The sequence below is a fragment of the Neopsephotus bourkii genome, unplaced genomic scaffold (assembly GCF_033783945.1).
Source record: "Neopsephotus bourkii isolate Nb327-2 ecotype Australia unplaced genomic scaffold, CSIRO-AGI_Nbou_v1 NB_1187, whole genome shotgun sequence".
In the NCBI taxonomy this organism is placed as follows: Eukaryota; Metazoa; Chordata; class Aves; order Psittaciformes; family Psittacidae; genus Neopsephotus; species Neopsephotus bourkii.
In genome coordinates, this window is record NW_026901672.1 from 438,559 (window position 1) to 453,209 (window position 14,651).

Genomic DNA, 14,651 nt, shown 5'->3' on the forward strand with positions numbered 1-14,651 from the left:
GCGAGATGAAAAAACAGACACAATCTGGTTTAAAATTATAATTAATGCAGAGAGTCTGAAGAGCTTCCAGGATTTCTGTTGCCTTGAACAGCTTTACTGAATCCACCATTCCTGAGAGGAAAAGGAATGAAGTGAATTGACAGAAAAACCAAGGCTTTTTTTTTTTTCCCATTTCTGTAACTTCTTCATAAGTATTAAAGTACATGCAAACCTTTCTTGAATTTATTGCACTATGATTGAAAGTAGTCAGAAAACTCACTTCCTTTTATGGGAAATACTGATTTTAATAGAGAAAGGAAACAAATATATTCACTGAAAAATAAACATTTAGATTTTATAATATGGCCATGGTACCATGAGTATTTGGGTATCTCATGTTTTTCTTCTCTTCCACCACTAAGATTTGATATAAACCTTTTAACTCATCAAAGGAAGATATTGAATTAGATAGATCTCTTCAAAGTACTATATCGTTAGACCAGAGGACATACCAAATATATATCCGAATCATCAAGAACTTGAACTTTAACTGTATGTAGACATAGTATATAATTTTTGAATCAAGTATTTTTCAGGGATGTCAAAGTATACTCCATCTTGACATAGTGCAAATTCATCTGAATTTCTCCAGAACTTTTCCAGGTCCACGTGTCTATAATTTTATTTTCCTGGAGTTTTTCGGCAAAAAAACAAGCATATTAACCTTAAAAGAATAGTCCTATGTTTTGTTTTGGGTTTTTTTGTGGTTGGGGGAACAAAGGGGAAAAATAGGGGTAGATATTTTATACTATTTTATACTATACCTCAACTAAAAATAATCACAAAACTTTATTCCTCAGTGATTAATATTTTCACTCAAAAATTAAATCATTTGTCTAGGAATAATCCCAGTCCCAGTACCAGAAGACCTTCATGGAACCTACAGTTCAGTTGATAAAAAGCAAACTTAAAGAGGAAAAGAAAATGTAGCAGTTGTAGCAGATGGCACCAAAAAGGTCAGATAGCAATTTTCTGACACCGTAGTCTAGTCCTGGAGAATTCGTGATCAGCCTTTCTGAAAGAAAGTCTTGCAAATTGCCTCAGCTCTGGTTCTGTTTTGTATGGTTTCCTGCCATTGGTATGTTAAATAACACACAAATGAAGATTTAACAATTGTGAAAGTGCACATATTTATACATCTAACTGCACATGTGCATACATATTTCATAGATTTACTTTTATATATATATTATAGATAAAATTTCACTTGTGTGTCTGTGTGTATATATACATATAAATGTATGTTTACATAAGTCTCATATGATTTACTGTGAGAAACCAGGGATGTTCCAGAGCTGAGGAGTTTTTCTTTGCAAAAAATAGTTAGCTCATCTTTTCCCTGAATGTGTAAAATTTTTTCCGCTTTATGGGTAATGGCTCTAATCCTTGTCTTCCACATTACTGTTATTCACCCTATTTCCCCAGACACATTTAGTTAAATGGCTATCAGCAGCAGACAATTAATGTATGGGGACAAGGGGATGAGTCAAAACATAAATCAGACAGTAATGCTGTCTTCAGCAGAGAAGAGAGTATCGACCAGCATGACAGCTTCTGCGAACTAATTATCAAAGCAACATTCCAATGTAATTGTGAAACAAGTAATATCTTTTTCCCCCTTTGCCACTTTAGCTAATGGCCATATATTAAAAGAACACGGAAAGGACAAAAATAATAATAGTAATAATCTTCAGCAGGAAAGCAACCCAAACAATAACTCTATTTCATTGTCAATGACTTTCCTTGTTTATAGCTTCCATCTGCCATAAGTAAGTGGTGCAAGAAGCTGCAATTGCTTTCACAGCGTTTTAATTCCCCTGTGTCTTGCTTCTGTCCATATTCCCCACTTTCTAACTTTATTTTACTCTTTTTTTTTAATCTAGCTTCAAGAGAAGTGGTTTATGGATCACCTAATACAAGCTGAGGAGCGCTGCATCTCAACTAGAAGGAATTGCAGTGAGAGGGCCAGGAAACCTCCTTGGATGGATAAGGAGCTGCTGAGGAAAATTCAAATGAAAAAAGAGGCTTATAAAAGGTGGAAGCAAGGACAGGCAGCCTGGGAAGAGTACAGGGAAGTTGTCTGGGAAGCTAGGGACCACGTTATGAAACCTAAGGCCCAGTGAGAACTAAACTTCGCTAGGGATGTGAAAGATAACAGGAAGGGATTCTATAGGTGCGTAGCAAATAAAAGACAGATTAGGGTCAATGTATGCCCCCTCTGGAAGCTATCAGGAGAACTGGCTACCCTGGATTTGGAGAAGGCTGAGTCTCTTGATGACTTCTTTACCTCAGTCTTCCCTGGCAAATGCTCTGAGCACACCACCCAAGTCTTGGAAGGCAGACACAGGGACTGTGAGAATGAAGACCCTAGGCCCACTGTAGGAAAGGATCTGGTTTGAGACCATTTTAAGAACCTGAATGCACACAAGTCCATGGGACCTGGGGAAATCCATCCATGGATTTACTAAGGGTAAATCCTGCCTGACCAATTTTATGGCCTTCAACGATGGGGCTACGAAGCTGATGATTAGAAGTAGAGAAGGTGACGTCGTCTACCTGGACTTCTGCAAAGCGTTCGACACTGTCCCGCATGACATCCTTGTCTCTAAATTGGAGAGACATCAATTTGATAGGTGGAACACTCGGTGAATAAAGAGCTGGCTGGATGGCCAGATGCAAAGAGTTGTGGTCAATGGCTCAGTGTCTGGCTAGATACCATAATGAGTGGTGTCCCTCAGGGATCAGTGTTGGGACCGGTCTTGTTCAACATCTTTGTCGCTGACATGGACAGTGGGATTGAGTGCACCCTCAGCAAGTTTGCTGATGACACCAGGCTGTGTGGTTTGGTTGATATGCTGGAAGGAAGGAATGCCATCCAGAGGGACCTGGACACACTTGTGAGGTGGAGCGATGACAACCTTATGGAGATTAACCATGACAAGTACAAGGTCCTACACCTGGGTTAGAGCAATCCCAGACACAACTACAGGCTCGGCAGAGAAGAGATTCAGAGCAGCCCTCCGCAGAAATACTTGGGGCTGTTGGTCGATGAGAAAATGAACATAAGCCCGCTTCATACTGCGCTTGTAGCCCAGAAAGCCAACTGTATACTGGGCTGCATCAAAAGGAGCGTAACCAACAGGTAGAAGGAAGTGATTCTGCCCCTCTACTCTGCTCTCATGAGACCTCACTTGGAGTAGCGTGTACAGTTCTGATGTCCTCAACATAAAAAGAACATGGAACTGTTGGAACAAGTCCAGAGGAGGCCATGAGGGTGGTCAGGAGACTGGAGCACCTCCTGTATGAAGACAGGATGAGAAAGTTGGGGCTCTTCAGCCTGGAGAAGGTTGAATGGAGACCTCATCACAGCCTTCCAGTATCTGAAGGAGGGCTGTAGGGATGCTGGGGATGGACTCTTCATTAGGGGCTGTAGTGATAGGACAAGGGGTAATGGGTTAAAACTTAAACAGGGGAAGTTTATTTTGGATATAAGGAGGAAATTCTTTCCTGTTAGGGTGGTGAGGCACTGGAATAGGTTGTCCAGGGAGGTTTGTGAATGCTCCATGCCTGGCGGTGTCCAAGGCGAGGTTGGACAGAGCCTTGGGTGAGATGGTTTAGCGTAAGGTGTCCCTGCCCATGGCAGGGGGGTTGGAACTAGATGATCTTAAGGTCTTTTCCAACCCTAACCATTTTATGATTCTATGCCATCACACAACATTTCTGGTTGTCCATTTTACTTCAGGCAGGAAATTTTTACGTACTTCTTACTTACTATAAAATATCCTAAAGTCGAAAGAGGGGGAATTAAGTACCTCTATCTGTATTTGTTTCAAGAGTAGAAATGGCTGGACAAGAGAGAGCATGCTAGTGCTCTCCCATACAGGAAAGACAGGAAGTTCAAACTCTGATGACAGAAAAATTTGAAAGTACATATAATAAGGTCTGGCTTCCTTAGTGTCTCCTTACACATTTTTCCCAACAGTAATATCAACTCTGTTTGTTCAGAGAGAAGTGGATCAGTGCCTGGCTGTCCTTGTTAGCATGCTACATAGATGAGAACTAAATGCCGTGTAATATATGGCTGCATATGCGGAACTCCAGTGCACATGAAGCCGTTCTAGAACAGGGTTTTAGTTCAACAGTAGATCTTGAGAATCCTGGATCATGGCTGCAAGTCTTAATACATAAGAGACCTTGCTGCATCTGAAATACAGCATCAGAGCTGAAAAGAGAGCAGTTAACATGCCTGTACTCAGTGTGCGTCTAAACATTCACTTTTGACATCCATGTTGTATATTAGAGGCCTCATAACAACACTGATTATGTTTAGTTCTTGTTTAAATGCATAAGCAAAACTACTATTTCTCAGGGACTTTAAAGATGGATCAAAGCAGGAACTTAAAACATTACATCCCAAATTATGTAAATAAGAAATTTCAGTGTGTGTTTCTTAAAAACTGATGGGCATGGAAGTGAATTTGAAATAGAGGTTTGAGTTCAGGGAAGAATTACACGTACTCTGCTGACATCAACAGGACCATGAACTACATCTACAAACACTTCAGTTAGCAATAGAAAGTGTATGAACAGTTTGGCTGAGTACTGAGTTTCAGTTTAGACATGGGATTTTCTTGGGATCTACAATATTGCATGAGATTACTTAAAAAGAACACCAAAGCTACATTATATTTAATGACATTAGGCCCCTGATAATCTTGAAATTCAGAACTACCTAACCTCGTAATCATTATTCACGTGAGTAGCTATTACTCTGAATAGGACCAAATGGGAATACTTGTCCTCAGAGCAAATATTTCCACCTTCTAAGCAATAGACATGATAACTAGCATGGGTTCTGGTAAATACAGCTACTCCAGCAAGAATTTGGGTGGCTTAAGTTAGACAACTTCAATGCTCATGTAAGAGTATATCAGTAGTTTCTTTGTTATGCTATCCCTGAATCTGCCTTTAAGCAGCCATCTTCTTTTTTACAAAACAAAATGTTGGAAGTAGGAGTTAGCATACAGATGAAAAAGACTAGAAATATTCTCAAAATTAGGGACACTTTATATTCTTAAGTCATAGTTCTATTGTTCATAAACTGACAAGTGACACGGTCCAAAGCTGTAAGGAATAATGGCATGTTAGGTTGTGGATGAAGACATGTAGACTCAGAATGCAAATGATCCTGTATTTTAACTGCTTTTTTTTATAAATAGTTCTATTTTCATTGAGTGCGCCCTCAGCAAGTTTGCCAGTGACACCAAGCTGTGTGGTTCGGTTGATACGCTGGAGGGAAGGAATGCCACCCAGAGGGACCTTGACACGCTTGTGAGGTGGGCTGATGTCAACCTCATGAAGTTTAACCATGACAAGTGCAAGGTGCTACACCTGAGTCGGAGCAATCCCAGGCACAGCTACAGGCTGGGGAGAGAAGAGATTCAGAGCACCCCTGCGGAGAAGGACTTGGGGGTGCTGGTCGATGAGAAAACGAACATGAGCCAGCAGTGTGCGCTTGCAGCCCAGAAAGCCAACCGTATCCTGGACTGCATCAAAAGGAGAGTGACCAGCAGGTCGAAGGAGGTGATCCTGCCCCTTTATTCTGCTCTCGTGAGACCTAACCTGGAGTATAGTGTGCAGTTATGATGTCCTCAACATAAAAATGACATGGAACTGTTGGAACGAGTCCAGAGGAGGGCCACGAGGATGATCAGGGGACTGGAGCACCTCCCATATGAAGATCGGCTGAGAAAGTTGGGACTGTTCAACCTGGAGAAGAGAAGGCTGCGTGGAGACCTCATAGCAGCCTTCCAGTATCTGAAGGGGGCCTATAGGGATGCTGGGGAGGGACTCTTCATGAGGGACTGTAGCGATAGGACAAGGGGTAACGGGTTAAAACTTAAACAGGGGAAGTTTAGATTGGATATAGGGAGGAAATTCTTTCCTGTTAGCGTGGTGAGGCACTGGAATAGGTTGCCCAGGGAGGTTGTGAATGCTCCATCCCTGGCAGTGTTCAAGGCTAGGTTGGACGAGGCCTTGGGTAATATGGTTTAGAGTGAGGTGTCCCTGCCCATGGCAGGGGGGTTGGAACTTGATGATCTTAAGGTCCTTTCCAACCCTAACTATTCTATGATTCTATGATTCTATGACATGGACAATGAAGTTTCCTTTCAAGCAAAATGAAATTCTCTGGTAAAAATATAATGATCATCTCACCAGTTAGTAAGCTGGTGTAGCTTGGCAAATATCAACAGAACTTAGCCAGTTTATACTGGCTGAAATTATCTTCCTAATATTAAATACATTCAACTATTGTGCAGAACGAAGAAAATAACATCATCTCCTTTTAAACATATTCATTACAGTTTTCTAATTACACACCAGATTTAAGAACAGGACAGTCACAGCTGAATAAAACACCCAAATTACAAACTATAATGCTGTTTTAACATGGTTTTAAATTCAGAGATTCTAAAAATTATATTATTTCAAAACTTAAAAAAAACCCACCCAAACTTATTAACTTCCCCCAGTTCATCGATTTAGCTCTGTAGGTGGCTTTGTATCCACCTGCATGAAATCAGTGGATTAACACTCTCATAGCCTCTTCCCAAAAGTTTCTTTCACAGCTGAGCTATTCACAGGCCTAGGAAACATAAATCAATGCACTTTAGTAATAAGGAAAACTATGCTGTCATCCCCACCATGATTCTTTTTGTTATTGCCCCTTTTTAAGTTTGCTAGAATTTTCCTGCTCTATAATTTACCAGAAGTTGCATTTCTTCCCTAAAAGACACCTGGCCCTCCATAAAATAACATGCTGCTCCTTACTGATCCACTGAACAGATGCAGCAGAGATGGCAAAAATTAAAACGTTTGTATCACCTTTGTGCTGCTCTAAGCTTTTCTGCAAAAAGTAGCAGTGCTTAGGAGGAAATTCTTCCCCAGATGAAGAAGTTGGTACATCCTCTTGATGATCTTAAGGACATCCTCATGGGCCCAGTTAAACAGCCTGTCAAGGCCCCTCTGAATGGCAGCACAGCTCTTGTGTATCAGCTACTCCTCTTAGTTTTGCATTTTCTGCTAACATGCTGAGGGTGAACTTTGTCCAGTCATTCAGGTCATTAAGGAAGATGTTAAACAGTTTGACCTCATTATCAGCCCTTGGAGTATGCCACTAGTGACTGGCCTACAGATGGAGTTTGTGTCACTGATCACAACCTTCTAATCCAAGTACACCAGCCAGTTCCCAGCTATATCAGTACCCATTTCTCTAGTCCATATCGCACTGGTTTGTTTATGAGGCTATAATGGAAGAAAATGTCAAAGGCTTGTGAAAGTCAAGATAGAGAATATCTACAGTTATCACTTTGTTCAGTCCACTGAGACAGTAATTTTATCCCAGAAGGCTGTCAGGTTGGTCTGACATGGTTTCCCTTTTTGTAAATCCATGCTTACTACTCCCAATCACCTTGTCTTTCTATTCTTCAAAATAGTTTCCAAGATTATTTGCTCCACCACCTTCCCAGGAACTGAGGTGAGACTGACATGCCTCTAGTTCCCTGGGTTGTCCTTGAAGACTGAAGTGACATCTCTGTTCCAGTCATCAGGAAAATCTTTGATGACCATGAGCTTCCAAAGATAATTCAGGGTGGCTCACAAGGAAGCCTGGTCAGGCAGCTGGTAGCAGACACCCACAACATAACCTGCATTGGAGCTGGATCACCGTCTGCTCCTGGGCAGTGGTCCATGCATTCCCACTGCTCTCTCCCATCAAGGGTAACTCCCCTACATGCTGCCTTGGCCTATCCCCCCTAGAGAGCCTATATCTATTCATAGCAACACTCCAGGCTTGTGAGCTATAAACCATGTTTATATAAACCCAATGAGATCATAGTCCTGAATCTGCTCACGAAACATTTGTTTTGTCCTGCTTGCTCCCAATGCAGAATTCTGTAAGTGTACAGGCCCTGAAAAGATGCACCCAGTCCTGCTGACTTCCCAGAAAAGGTATAAATAGCTTTCCCCATAAAGTTATCCTGCAGGCACTTATGTGCATATGCTTGAGGTGAAAGCTTTTCAGACCTGCTCTGTTCATTTAGACATCTCTTATCCACATCAGCCTGTACCATTTTCCTGCCCACACCACCCTCTACCTTTGCCTGTCCACACCACCCTGTATCAAGGTGGTCTACCACCTTTTCATTTGACTGTGTGTTGTCATGTCCCTCTTGTGTCAAATATAAAGTTCTCTGTACCAGCTCAGCCGGGGTCATGAAAGAAAGGGTTTTGCCCCACTTTTTGTCTCTTCATGATGGTCCTCCTCAAAAAAGGTCCCATGGTCACAAAATCGAATCTCTGTTGCAAACACAAGCCACACAGACAGTTGTTGACACTCAGGATCCATCTGCTTCTCCTCAGGTTCTTCCTCCTCACCAACAGAATCAAGGTGAAAACTACCTGGATCCACAAGCTCTTCATCATTGTCCCCAGAGTCATCTGTTGTCTCAGATGCCACAAACCACAGAAATGTAACCTACAGAATCAGTGCTTCGCCATCTTTAACTCAGTTATGCAATTACAGCATGGTCTTCAAAAGAGCTGAGGAAATTTCCAGTGGAAATTGAACTCTCTTACTGTTACTTTTAAAAACACAACTGTATTTATTCTGTTGCAGGTTAAATGTCAGGAATTGTATGTGCCTTGCTTGTAAAAGCCATGACAGTATAAGCTAAAACAAAGCTCTCAACACTCACATACAAATCACACATCTGCAAGTCTTCATGTAATAAAGCAGTTATTCCACAAAAAAACATGAAAAGTGACATTCCTCCGTTCTCTGGTTTCCTCCGGAAGATCTGAAGACGAAATCTCATATGAAGTGAGATAATTTTTGAGGCAGTTTGTAAAAGTCATCCTTGATTTGAGCTATTTCAATCAATAAACGTAAATTAATTTTGAAGTGTCATATGGAGCATACTTGATCATAAATTACCTCTTTTTTTATTAAGAGGAAACAGATACGAGACATTAATTATTAGATTGCCATTAGGTTTTAATTAAGACAGAACAGAAGGAAAAAAAATTAGAGAACACAAGTAGTCTACACATGGGAATGGTGGTGACATGCTTCTGTTGGAAAGCGCTGAGGTAGCCTCTTCATTCACAAATGGATTAAGAGGTAGGTGATATGGTCCTTTCTGTAGCTCTAAAGACTAATCTCACCAGTAAGTTTTATAGATATAAAGGAAAATACTGTGCCAATGTTATGTAAAATACACATAAGCATACATATACCTATGTATATACATATATACATGCATATATAGATTGATTGATTGATTGATTGATTGATTGATGGCTTGGCTTCACGAGTGAAGATTTGGGAAGGGCTTTAACCACACTTACTACAAGCATGATGACCAAGGGCATGTGGGATATGCAAATCTGGTTGGAAAAGGGTGTTTAAGCAATCAGGGAGTGTCCGGCCAGGACTGTCATCTCCTGAGCTATCTTCAGCTACCCATGTGCTGGTCCGTCCGCATGCCAGGCTGGATCTGGAGCTTCCATGCACCTTGTCACCTACCGTTTCGACGCTCTTCTGCCCATACAGACAAGTGTTGTTGCAATATATAGATTGATGCATATATACATACATATTCTGTATATGTATGTATCCTGCTAAGTTGCATTTGTTTTATCATATAAAGGCACAAAAAATTTCAAACCATTTCTCTAAGATATCAACAACAACAGTAACAGAATTTGGAGTTTTATGCATATGTATGTGTCCACGTATATATGTATTTACATGTTCATGCAAACAATTTTATAAGGGGACTCCATCAAAGAGTCTCTGTGCCCCTACAGACTCAGCAACACTGGTGCAGCCTTCTCCATTCTTTTGTCACATGTCACTCATTCATGCTCAGAGTTACTCAATCACTGGTTGCTCTGCAAGCCTTGTGAGAAAAATGTACAACTTAGGGCTGCCAGTACAATGAGAAAAAATGTCTCCTTAGTAACAACCTGTTCCTGCTCCCATGGTGCAGCGATTGATTATGAAAGGAGTTCGACTTGGTATTCAATCCCCTCTTGGCCTTACATACACATTGATTGATATAGAATAGACCAGTTTTGCAGCCCTACTCATTAAAATAATACCAGTGGAATGAAATCTAATCTGCTGAATGGAAAAAGTTAACCAAGAAAGAATTTTGATGACTGCAAAGTGAAAAACAATGAAAAGGAAAACAAAAATTAAAGAAAATAACATAGCATGTTGTTTTTAATTCCTCTGTTTCCTCCCTAAATAGCATATCAGCTGTCATTTCTCCTCACTCAGAAACCTTAAACCCCAAGAGGTCCTGCTTACTTGAGTAAATTAATTATTTAGTGAGTGATGGATTACATAACACAGAGTAGCTAAAATGCCCCAAGGAGACAATGAAAGAGTGAAAACTGTGTAACTATATTTGAATAAAGAGAGCAGAAAATAAACCAGTTATTTCTAAGCTTTGTCCCAGGTGAAGCTGGAAAAGAAACACTCCTTCTTAGGGCAGTCTACAGTAGTTACTGTATTTTGGCATTTCACATTCAGATTGGATTTCTCCGGTGTACTGGGTTCCCAGAAGTGTACTGTTTTTGTATTGAATAGTTTGTCTTCTTGGAAGATAATTTCTAGAGTGTTGGTGACTCTGTGATTTTTCACATGGTGTTCCAATTTCTGCTCAGTGTGAAGCAATCTTTCCTGTTTGCTTGATGGAAATGATCAGTCAGTTTTGATCACTTATACTTCATATAAGTTATTGCATATAGCTCAAAAGCATCTTGAAGCCAGTATTAGATTTTGGTTTTGGGGGTTAAAAAAAAAAAAGGTAGTTATTTTTCTAAAGTAGGTGTGGTTTTCTGCATGATATAACAGCAAATAAGACTGAAAGGGTGTCCACTTGACCACAATATCTTAATTCAAACTGCCTATGTGTCTCAAAGCAGTAAGAAAATTTAGACCCATCACACCAAAAAATAAAGTATTTCAGTTCAAACTGATATTTTTACTTTTCTTCTTTTTTCTTAATGTCCTGGGTTCAGCTGTAGCAGTCATTTTTCTCCTTCTTAGTGTTAGAAAAGAGTGAAGTTTTTAAGATAAAATAATCATATAAAATGGTAGGAACGATTATGTTTTAGAGGTTTATAAATCAATAGTGAGATTTTGTATATTAGAAAGAGTTGTAACTTTGCAGTTCTGTCTGCAGTCTGGTATCGTGGTTAACCTGTAACCAGTGATACAATGGTAGTCTTGGTAGCAAGAGCTTATATAACCATATAAGGTGAAGGGTGTATGGGTGAATTTAGAGAGGTATATTGTGAAATTCTACCCAAGCAGAACCTAGAAATTGCCAGAGGTAGTCAAGGGAAAATAGAACAATGCTGGTGTCCACATAATGGTTGGGATATGTCCAGAGGACAAAAAGGTGAAAAGAACAAGCCGAGGAAGACTTCTTACTTCATCCGAGGAAGACTCCTTACTTCATCAGGATGACCACCAGAGGGGAGCTGCACAAGCGCAGATGAGGCTGATGTCATAATAGACTGATGTGGCAATCTTTAATGCATATGTATTAGTTAATGATGTAATCTGTATTGAATATGTATTAGTTATGTAACTTTCAGTGTATAAATTGTGAACGAGATGTGATGAGGTCAAAGCCAGATTTGGGCGCGTGCCCCTGGTTTCCCAGTGCTGCAATAAAGCACCATTCCGGTGGTTATGTGTTATTCCTACGCTAACATTAGTAGCTTGTGCGGTGCTGTGTTTTTGACTTTCATCCTGGGAATAGTGCTTATAACACCGATGTTTTCAGTTGTTGCTCAGTAATGTTTACACTGACCAAGGACTTTCTGAGTCTCATGCTCTGCCAGGGAGGGGGAGAAGCTGGGAGGAAGCAGAGACAGGACCCTTGACCCAAACTAGCCAAAGAGGTATTCCATACCACAGCACATCAGGCCCAGTATAGAAACTGATGGCAGTTACCCAAAAGGGCTAGATCACTGCTCGGGTCAGGCTGCATATCGGTCAGTGGGTGGTGAGTGGCTGTATTCTCTTCCCTTGTTATTTCCCTTATCATTATTATTATTGGTGGCAGCAGCAGTGATTTGTGTTATACCTTAGTTACTGGGCTGTTCTATTTCAATCTGTGGGAGTTACATTATTTTGATTCTCCTCCCCATCTTTCCAGGAGCAGGAGGAGGAAGAAAGAGAGGGGGGAGGGGATTGAGCTAGCGGCTGCATGGTTCTGAGTTACCAGCTGGGCTTAAACCATGGCACCTCACAATGTCCTGCATATCTGACTCTGAAAGCACAAGGTGCTTGTGTTAAAAAACACCAAATAAGATAGCAGAGCAGATTGAAACAGATCATTCTTCTTTAGCTAGAGAAGAGCTCAGTTCTCCTATGTGCCGCTGCACACAGCCATACGGTGATTTGGTAACCACCGCTTGAAAGAAAGGAGTAAGCAATGAGAAACACTGATTAACAACAGCAATCTCTCTGAAATCCCCACAGGGGATGTCACTGAGTGTAAAGCACTTAAGAAAAGTAACAGCAGTTTTCCAACAACTGAAAAGATCTACCTTAAAGCTGATGTACAATGAAGTGGTAGAGCACCTCTATAGGATGTAAAAACCAGTGGGTATGATAGCAGTAACCTGATTAAAAGTCTGGAAGCAAGGTCCATGAAAGCAAAATCAGAAAGCCAGTGGCCTGTATGACTTGATTAAAATGGCATCTCAAAATGGACATATGGAAAATGGACATATGGTAAATTGCCACTGATCCAGGATCACTATGTCCCTGGCTCCATTGAGGAGCCATAAATACCCCTGGACACCCTCTGAGATCAAAGCTCAAAATAAAGGATCCAAAATAAGGAAATTTAGAATTGATCCTTGCTTCAGAGATATCAGCACTTCCTGTGACATTAATAATGCAGAATACTGTGAGCTATAGGACAGATAAAATTGGTAATGGATTTTCTAGCAGAAATGCACTTCAGGTTAACAGGAAGAAATTTAGTAAAAAATATTCAGGTTTTGCCTAAGACTCCCACTCTATGCCAACATCTACAATTAAATACAGTCTTTGAGGTCTGTTTAACTGAAATTAGGAGTGAATAAATATTGTCCCAAACTAAATTAATTCATCACTAAATTATTTTATGCCAACAGAAAAAAAAGTGAATCTTGACATGTACTATACTCTCCAAACTGTATTGTTTTCTGTATGTGCTTTTATGTGTATGCTGTTTTGTTGATTATTTCTGTAGTAATTATCTATGTGACAATTTTGGACAGTTCATAAATTCTTCATCACAATCAGTGAACACTGCAGAAGGCCAACACAGGAAGCTGTAGCAAATGGTAGGGCACACAATGATACTGTGTTTGTATTTCTTGTCAGCAAACAAATGTAACTCGTCTAAGAAATCTTTATTTTCAAATAAAGGCTGCAATCTCAGTGGTATGTCCACCTCTGCCCTCTAGATTTAAGAGTTACAGGGAAGGACAGCTCCAGTGAGTAAGGTATGAAGGAAGAGAATTCTGAAGTTCAGCTGTCGGACTGCATTGAGGAATTTGTCCAGCTGCTTCCTTTTTCATTTCAAATGGCAAACTGTTCTGTGACCATAATCCATACACATATATTTTTCTCTAGAAATTAGTGCTTATTGCCATACTCTTCTATTTGCATGTATAAGACATGAAACTAATAAAAAAAAAACCAAACAAACAAAAAAAAACAAAACCAAAAAGCAGGAATAAGAATAACATTTTTTGCCATAGTGAAATACTGCAACAGGATGATATCACCAGGTTAAACCCTTTTACCTTGAATTGGACATGAATAATTCAAGCCTTCAAATTATAGTTCACCCACATAACCTTGTCTGTCAGTCATCAAAGGCCACTCTTTCTGTCCCTGTCCAAATTTAATAGGTGTTGATTCCCCTCCTCCCCACTCTGCCTTTTCTGTCTGAGACCTAGATTTACATGACGCACTGCTTATCTGTGGCTACTTGTGTCTCTGTGGATCTCCCTCTGACAAACTTTATCTCTTTTGATTTCATCAATATATGTCAACAATCAAGATACATGAAAGCTTTGCTGATTGTGTATTATTGAAGTAATAATGAAACGCCTCATCTGATCTCGTTTCTTTCATGGAGAAAAAATAAATCCAACAAAAATTATTTGCAAACTGTAAGCTATCCAGATGATACTAAGTGTGGTTGCAGAATTTACAACGAAAATACACCCTAGCTCATAAACACTTACAAATGATTATTTGATTAGCTTCTTTTTTATACACACTGCTGGGGTCCAAAGAACAGTGATGTTAATCTTTGAATATATAATTCCTTCAGGTTTAGATTCCATACAAACTGTAAACAAGGAAAATATATGAAATAAACATACAAAAAGGAATTCACATCTTCAGTGTTATTTTTTAGATTGAAGTAGAAAATCTGATGCCATTTGTGTGCTTCTGAGTGTGAACTGAAAACAAAACAGCAAAACAAAACCAAACAAATCCTGTCCTTAATTTTTGTCTCAGC